The 9,698-nt window shown below is 43.9% G+C and overlaps 1 protein-coding gene across 1 annotated transcript in view; it reads left to right on the top strand.

Annotated features, from left to right (window-relative positions):
* The window catches only part of ccdc138 (coiled-coil domain containing 138), a 76,793-nt gene that overhangs the window by 60,601 nt on the left and 6,494 nt on the right, over positions 1-9,698 (top strand). The window lies entirely within an intron of this gene.

Here is a 9,698-nt window from a genome sequence, read left to right as displayed (position 1 = left end):
CAAGCAGCAGCCCATGGTTGTCCACACACACACACACACACACACACACACACACACACACACGCACACACACACACGTTGTCCCGGTAGCAGCGTTTTACTGGGCAGCCATGTCCACTTCCAGGTACAGTGGGTCTGTTGTCTATCCCCTCAAGGTCTTTAGCTACCATACTCTCATATTAAACGGCTCCCAAGGACACATGTGGCCCTGCTTACTGTCTGCCTTCACCGTATGCGTGCGTGCGTGCGTGTGTGCGTGCGTGCGTGCGTGCGTGCGTGCGTGCGTGCGTGAGTCAGTATACTGAATGTGTGTCTGCTCCAATCTGGTTGTATGACTCCCATTCAGAGATATAATCCACCGCATGTGTCATAGTGTGTGTGTGTATAGGTTCCTGTCCATTTGTGTGCGTGCGTGTGTGCGTGCGCGTGCTCGGACCGTTTGCTCTAGTCTCTACAGAGACCCTCCCCCGCCCTCCGCTCGACACCCCTCACCCCCACTAAATCACTGTGGACAAGTAGCGCTTGGCGCTGACCCCGGGCCGTTTGAAGTCTCACGTGGGGACCTAGTGTACCTGAAGAATGGAGGAAGCAGATGTGTGTCTGTCCATCTGTGTTTGTCCAGACACATCTGTGACAAATCTAGCGCACATGTAAAAAAAAAAGGACGATAAGTACGCATCATATCACGGAGCCAAGGGGGGCGATAAAACCTTCTCTTGGCTTCCAGACGTTGTTTTTTCTTCCCTGTAACAGTCGGGAGAGGAGAGGTGAGCAACGGTGCCTGGGAAAGGGATAACGTGTAAATTGGGACCATTCATAAGCAAAGTTATCATGCGAAGCGTTTGGAAAAAAACAACGCTACTGCTAAGCGGTGTAGTTTTTGGCAGCAATTTTAGTTTTAGTCATAGTCTTTTGAATAGTTTTCCGTTAGTTTTAGTCACATTTTAGTCACCAGGAATGTCTTAGTGTTAGTCTAGTTTTAGTCGACTTAATATCATAAGATTTTAGTCGACTAAATCTACAGGGGATTTAGTCGACTAAAATGTATTTTGGTGGGCCTTGATGCCGTCGTAATGACTGTTTTTACACTTTTTACACTCTACAAGCCCACAATGCTTTGCGCTGCGACGCGTTGTGGGCTTGTAGATCGGCTATTTTCAGCATTCAACCAAGTGTAAAATTACTTATACTGGATCTCTTGTCCACTAGTCCCTTCCTAACATTTTAGTCTAGTTTTTATTTGTTGATTAAATTGTCAATATATTTTTGTCTTAGTTTTAGTCATCATCGCTTAGTTTTCATTTAGTTTTCGTCAGTGAAAAAAGGTAGCCGACGAACATTTTTCGTAAAGTTGAAACTTCTAAAAAGGTTTTCAAAATGTACAGAGATTAAAAATATTCTATATATATATATAATATTAATATTTAATCATAAATAATTAATATTATATATAATATTCTTCTGTTTTCTTCATGAATATAACCACATTATTACCATATAAAATGAAATGGGAGTTACAGTAAATGCTGCAATTTGTAAAAATGTCAAAATATGACTTCCCTGCATCCTGGGACTCATTACTGTACATGCCTGCAGGGTCCTAGAGGGTCCTTGCTTCAACACAATCATTTTATATTACAAAAGTTTGACTTTCAGGGACGTGCACACATGGACATCAAAGGGGGCTTCAGCCCCTGCCCCTTTTACCCGTCTGTAAAACAACTGCCCTTAAACCAGACCACAAATGCAGCGTTTACTTTTTCCTACATGGTGGAAGAAATGCAAAATGCCCTCCTCTCCTCTCCTCTCCTCTCCTCTCCCCTCCCCTCCCCTCCTCTCCTCTCCTCTCCTCTCCTCTCCTCTCCTCTCCTCTCCTCTCCCCTCCCCTCCCCTCCCCTCCCCTCCCCTCCCCCTCTCCTCTCCTCCTCTCCTTTCCATGCCATGCCGGAAGGAAGGCAGCGTTCAGGAGAATTGTTTTTTTGAACTCCTGAACTTGAACGCAGCATTTTGCATTGAACTAATTAGTTTCTAAATCCATGTCGTTACACCTGCATCTCCAGTAGAGAAAGGGGTGCAGCGTTGCACCCCCGAAAAATAGCTGATCTACAAGCTCTCAACGCGTCGCAGCCTCCCCTCCCCTCCTCCTCCTCTCCTCCCCTCCCCTCCCCTCCCCTCCCTTCCCCCCCTCCCCTCCCCTCCCCCTGATCTACAAGCTCTCAACGCGTCGCAGCCTCCTATCCCCTCCCCTCCTCTCCCCTCCCCTCCCCTCCCCTCCTCTCCTCTCCTCCTCTTCCCTTCCCCCCCTCCCCTCCCCTCCCCTCCCCCTGATCTACAAGCTCTCAGCGCTTCGCAGCGCGATTCCATTTCAAAAACCTTGGATCTGGGATATTGTCGTGTGGTAGTTTTATGTACTGCTGGTGCACACAAAGAGCAAGATGAAAAGCACACCAAATATGTGGAGATAAACAAAACAATAAAAAACAACATAAATTGTTTTTATCTAGCTGTTACAGAAAGTGAGGTTAACCACTTGAACCCCATGATGTAGCCTCGCTATTCTGGGAGGAACAATCGCCGGACGTAGTCGATCTATTCTGGGAGGAACAATCGCCGGACGTAGTCGATCTACGTACAAACTGGCAGTGGTGGAAAGTAACTAAGTACAAGTTTGAGGTATTTGTACTTTACTTGAGTATTTCCAGTACTTTTACTTCTACTCCACTACGTCTCAGAGCCAACATTTGTACTTTTACTCCACTACAATCATTTGAAAACTTTAGTTACTAGTTACTTTGGAGATTTTAATTTTGATTAGAACACATACATTAACCACTTCAACCCTACATATTTCGGGCCATTTGAAAATAGCAGATCTACAAGCTCACAACAATGCATTGCAGCTTGTAGATCTGCTTGAAATTCAAATGGGACATTCTGCAATATGAGTACTTTTACTTTTAGTACTTTAAGTACATTTTGATGCTGATACATTTGTACTTTTACTCAAATACATTTTCAATTCCGTACTTTTACTTGTAACAAAGTGGTTCTAAATTGCAGTATTGGTACTTTTACTTAAGTAAAACAACTGAGTACTTTTTCCACCACTGCAAACTTGTAGCGTGTGGATCGTGTAGATCGTGTAGAGCGTGTAGAGCGTGTAGAGCGTGTGTACATCGTGTAGAGCGTGTAGAGCGTGTAGAGCGTGTAGAGCGTGTGTACATCGTGTAGAGCGTGTAGAGCGTGTAGAGCGTGTAGATCGTGTGTACATCGTGTAGAGCGTGTAGAGCGTGTAGAGCGTGTAGAGCGTGTGTACATCGTGTAGAGCGTGTAGAGCGTGTAGAGCGTGTAGATCGTGTACATCGTGTAGAGCGTGTAGAGCGTGTAGATCGTGTGTACATCGTGTAGAGCGTGTAGAGCGTGTAGAGCGTGTAGATCGTGTACATCGTGTAGAGCGTGTAGAGCGTGTAGATCGTGTGTACATCGTGTAGAGCGTGTAGAGCGTGTAGAGCGTGTAGATCGTGTGTACATCGTGTAGAGCGTGTAGAGCGTGTAGATCGTGTGTACATCGTGTACATTGTGTAGAGCGTGTAGATCGTGTGTACATCGTGTACATTGTGTACATCGTGTAGAGCGTGTAGATCGTGTGTACATCGTGTAGAGCGTGTAGAGCGTGTAGATCGTGTGTACATCGTGTAGAGCGTGTAGAGCGTGTAGAGCGTGTAGATCGTGTGTACATCGTGTACATTGTGTAGAGCGTGTAGATCGTGTGTACATCGTGTACATTGTGTACATCGTGTAGAGCGTGTAGATCGTGTGTACATCGTGTAGAGCGTGTAGATCGTGTGTACATCGTGTACATCGTGTGTAGATCGTGTACATCGTGTGTAGATCGTGTGTACATCGTGTGTACATCGTGTGTACATCGTGTAGATCGTGTAGATCGTGTAGATCGCGTGTAGATCGTGTGTACATCGTGTAGATCGTGTGTAGATCGTGTAGATCGTGTAGATCGTGTGTAGATCGTGTAGATCGTGTGTAGATTGTGTAGATCGTGTAGATCGTGTGTACATCGTGTAGATCGTGTAGATCGTGTGTAGATCGTGTAGATCGTGTGTAGATTGTGTAGATCGTGTAGATCGTGTGTACATCGTGTAGATCGTGTAGATCGTGTGTAGATCGTGTAGATCGTGTGTAGATTGTGTAGATCGTGTAGATCGTGTGTAGATCGTGTAGATCGTGTGTAGATCGTGTAGATCGCGTGTAGAGCGTGTAGAGCGTGTAGATCGTGTAGATCGTGTAGATCGTGTGTAGATTGTGTAGAGCGTGTAGATCGTGTAGATCGTGTAGATCGTGTGTAGATTGTGTAGATTGTGTAGATCGTGTAGATCGTGTAGATTGTGTAGATCGTGTAGATTGTGTAGATCGCGTGTAGAGCGTGTAGATCGTGTAGAGCGTGTAGATCGTGTAGATCGTGTGACCCTAAATAGGTCAACTATCTTTTAGGTACTGTAGGTTGTGGAGGGAAGGAAAGAGTGGGACCCCGAGGCGACCCCGGTCAGCTAAAGCATTAGTTTAGGAAGTATATCAGAGGGTTTAGGAAGTATATCAGAGGGTTGTTGAAGTGGTTTAGGAAGTATATCAGAGGGTTGTTGAAGTGGTTTAGGAAGTATATCAGAGGGTTGTTGAAGTGGTTTAGGAAGTATATCAGAGGGTTGTTGAAGTGGTTTAGGAAGTATATCAGAGGGTTGTTGAAGTGGTTTAGGAAGTATATCAGAGGGTTTAGGAAGTATATCAGAGGGTTGTGGAAGTGGTTTAGGAAGTATATCAGAGGGTTGTTGAAGTGGTTTAGGAAGTATATCAGAGGGTTGTTGAAGTGGTTTAGGAAGTATATCAGAGGGTTGTTGAAGTGGTTTAGGAAGTATATCAGAGGGTTGTTGAAGTGGTTTAGGAAGTATATCAGAGGGTTGTTGAAGTGGTTTAGGAAGTATATCAGAGGGTTGTTGAAGTGGTTTAGGAAGTATATCAGAGGGTTGTTGAAGTGGTTTAGGAAGTATATCAGAGGGTTGTTGAAGTGGTTTAGGAAGTATATCAGAGGGTTTAGGAAGTATATCAGAGGGTTTAGGAAGTATATCAGAGGGTTGTTGAAGTGGTTTAGGAAGTATATCAGAGGGTTTAGGAAGTATATCAGAGGGTTTAGGAAGTGGTTTAGGAAGTATATCAGAGGGTTGTGGAAGTGGTTTAGGAAGTATATCAGAGGGTTGTTGAAGTGGTTTAGGAAGTATATCAGAGGGTTGGTGAAGTGGTTTAGGAAGTATATCAGAGGGTTGAAGTGGTTTAGGAAGTATATCAGAGGGTTGAAGTGGTTTAGGAAGTATATCAGAGGGTTGTTGAAGTGGTTTAGGAAGTATATCAGAGGGTTGTTGAAGTGGTTTAGGAAGTATATCAGAGGGTTGTTGAAGTGGTTTAGGAAGTATATCAGAGGGTTGTTGAAGTGGTTTAGGAAGTATATCAGAGGGTTGTTGAAGTGGTTTAGGAAGTATATCAGAGGGTTGTGGAAGTGGTTTCCAACAAATAAAATAAAACACTCACTAGCAATGGCTTTGTTTTTGAGAAAGGTTAATTAAGGTTGTGCAAAATGAGCATCTCTCCCAAAGAGATTAAGATCAAATCATTTTAACCCGTTTAGACCCGAGGACGATTCTACAAAATAATGTCTTGAAAAACCCTTGTTTTTATGTCAGTGGTTCTCAAACGTGTGTCAAGGACCCCCAAAAATATATTTAATTGGCCGCCGACCCCCCCCCCCCCCATCTGAAAATATGTTGTTCCAGGAACCCCCCCCCCCCCCCCCCCCCCCAAGAAGCAAAAAATATATTCAAAGATTTGCACCACATTTTCACGATTTTTCAAAAATTGCAGATTTACAAGCTCGTAGTGCGGCACTCGGTGCCGCGCTACGAGCTTGTAGATCTGCTATTTTTCAACAGCTAAAGTATATGACATACCGCTTAAAACACTCGGTGCCGCGCTACGAGCTTGTAGATCTGCTATTTTTCAACAGCTAAAGTATATGACATACCGCTTAAAACACTCGGTGCCGCGCTACGAGCTTGTAGATCTGCTATTTCTCAATAGCTAAAGTATATGACATAACGCTTAAAACACTCGGTGCCGCGCTACGAGCTTGTAGATCTGCTATTTCTCAATAGCTAAAGTATATGACATAACGCTTAAAACACTCGGTGCCGCGCTACGAGCTTGTAGATCTGCTATTTCTCAATAGCTAAAGTATATGACATAACGCTTAAAACACTCGGTGCCGCGCTACGAGCTTGTAGATCTGCTATTTCTCAATAGCTAAAGTATATGACATAACGCTTAAAACACTCGGTGCCGCGCTACGAGCTTGTAGATCTTCTATTTTTCAATAGCTATAGTATATGACATAACGCTTAAAACACTCGGTGCCGCGCTACGAGCTTGTAGATCTTCTATTTTTCAATAGCTATAGTATATGACATAACGCTTAAAACACTCGGTGCCGCGCTACGAGCTTGTAGATCTTCTATTTTTCAATAGCTATAGTATATGACATAACGCTTAAAACACTCGGTGCCGCGCTACGAGCTTGTAGATCTTCTATTTTTCAATAGCTAAAGTATATGACATAACGCTTAAAACACCAAAAAGCGTTCCCGCCCAAAATGGGTTAATGTGCGGCCGTGATCAGGCGAGGAGACCCATGCGGCGGGGCATGCTTCACGCCCCTTCGAGGAGACCCATGCGGCGGGGCATGCTTCACGCCCCTTCACACAGCGAGGAGACCCATGCGGCGGGGCATGCTTCACGCCCCTTCGAGGAGACCCATGCGGCGGGGCATGCTTCACGCCCCTTCACACAGCGAGGAGACCCATGCGGCGGGCCATGCTTCACGCCCCTTCACACAGCGAGGAGACCCATGCGGCGGGGCATGCTTCACGCCCCTTCGAGGAGACCCATGCGGCGGGGCATGCTTCACGCCCCTTCACACATTTGATTGCGCTGCTACTGTAACAGGGTCTGAAATTAATAATAAAGAGACTGGCGGCTTCGTCCCCGCAAATAACACATCCCTGACAGATTAGCAGCAATAAATCCCTTGTTGGCATGCAGAAAAAACCAAAAAAAACACTCGTTTGTTGTGTGATTTCATATTTTGTGGGATGTGTGCGCCCTACTTTTATTTGCATGGCACATTTCAACAACAAGGCAGTTCAAAGTGCTGAAGCATGAAGCATTGAGACATCTAGACACGCAGCATTAAGGCATGAAGCATTGAGACATCTAGACACGCAGCATTAAGAAGCATTGAGACATCTAGACACGCAGCATTAAGAAGCATTGAGACATCTAGACACGCAGCATTAAGAAGCATTGAGACATCTAGACACGCAGCATTAAGAAGCATTGAGACATCTAGACATGAAGCATTGAGACATCTAGACACGCAGCATTAAGAAGCATTGAGACATCTAGACATGAAGCATTGAGACATCTAGACACGCAGCATTAAGAAGCATTGAGACATCTAGACATGAAGCATTGAGACATCTAGACATGAAGCATTGAGACATCTAGACATGAAGCATTGAGACATCTAGACACGCAGCATTAAGAAGCATTGAGACATCTAGACATGAAGCATTGAGACATCTAGACATGAAGCATTGAGACATCTAGACACGCAGCATTAAGAAGCATTGAGACATCTAGACATGAAGCATTGAGACATCTAGACATGAAGCATTGAGACATCTAGACATGAAGCATTGAGACATCTAGACATGAAGCATTGAGACATCTAGACACGCAGCATTAATGAAGCATTGAGACATCTAGACATGAAGCATTGAGACATGAAGCATTGAGACATGAAGCATTGAGACATCTAGACATGAAGCATTGAGACATGAAGCATTGAGACATCTAGACATGAAGCATTGAGACATGAAGCATTGAGACATCTAGACATGAAGCATTGAGACATCTAGACACGCAGCATTAATGAGGCATTGAGACATCTAGACATGAAGCATTGAGACATGAAGCATTGAGACATGAAGCATTGAGACATCTAGACATGAAGCATTGAGACATGAAGCATTGAGACATCTAGACATGAAGCATTGAGACATGAAGCATTGAGACATCTAGACATGAAGCATTGAGACATGAAGCATTGAGACATCTAGACATGAAGCATTGAGACATGAAGCATTGAGACATCTAGACATGAAGCATTGAGACATGAAGCATTGAGACATCTAGACACGTAGCATTGAGACATGAAGCATTGAGACATCTAGACATGAAGCATTGAGACATGAAGCATTGAGACATCTAGACATGAAGCATTGAGACATGAAGCATTGAGACATCTAGACATGAAGCATTGAGACATGAAGCATTGAGACATCTAGACATGAAGCATTGAGACATGAAGCATTGAGACATCTAGACATGAAGCATTGAGACATGAAGCATTGAGACATCTAGACATGAAGCATTGAGACACTGAAGCATGAAGCATTGAGACATCTAGACATGAAGCATTGAGACATCTAGACACGCAGCATTAATGAAGCATTGAGACATCTAGACATGAAGCATTGAGACATGAAGCATTGAGACATGAAGCATTGAGACATCTAGACATGAAGCATTGAGACATGAAGCATTGAGACATCTAGACATGAAGCATTGAGACATGAAGCATTGAGACATCTAGACATGAAGCATTGAGACATGAAGCATTGAGACATCTAGACATGAAGCATTGAGACATGAAGCATTGAGACATCTAGACATGAAGCATTGAGACATGAAGCATTGAGACATCTAGACACGCAGCATTGAGACATGAAGCATTGAGACATCTAGACATGAAGCATTGAGACATGAAGCATTGAGACATCTAGACATGAAGCATTGAGACATGAAGCATTGAGACATCTAGACATGAAGCATTGAGACATGAAGCATTGAGACATCTAGACATGAAGCATTGAGACATGAAGCATTGAGACATCTAGACATGAAGCATTGAGACATGAAGCATTGAGACATCTAGACATGAAGCATTGAGACATGAAGCATTGAGACATCTAGACATGAAGCATTGAGACATCTAGACATGAAGCATTGAGACACTGAAGCATGAAGCATTGAGACATCTAGACATGAAGCATTGAGACACTGAAGCATGAAGCATTGAGACATCTAGACACGCAGCATTAAGACATGAAGCATTGAGACATCTAGACACGCAGCATTAAGACACAGCAGAAGAAACGCATTATAAACTAGAAAAAGTGCCCTTCCGGGCACAGGTCTCCACCAGGAGGATAGGAGTGTGTGTGATGTTGTGGCACAATGTTTAGGAGGATGTTTTTTTTTATTTGTTTTTGCAACAATTTTCTTCATTTTGTTGAGGAAATGCAGAGCCAGATCACTCATAGCATCTCTGAGGATAGAATTCTGGATGAGCAGAACATGTGCAGCATTTTGTACAAAACGGGCCACTCCTGAAAACTTTGGAAGGCAATCTTAGCCAATCAGTGTACAATCTGAGAAATCCAACAGACTCGTCTTGATCACATGACTACAGAGATCATGTGTACCGATTGCCATTTCTTCATACGCCTTTGATGGCAATT

The sequence above is a fragment of the Electrona antarctica genome, assembly GCF_951216825.1.
Source record: "Electrona antarctica genome assembly, contig: scaffold_80, whole genome shotgun sequence".
Taxonomy (NCBI): domain Eukaryota; kingdom Metazoa; phylum Chordata; class Actinopteri; order Myctophiformes; family Myctophidae; genus Electrona; species Electrona antarctica.
This window is presented reverse-complemented; position numbering and strand designations above follow the sequence as displayed.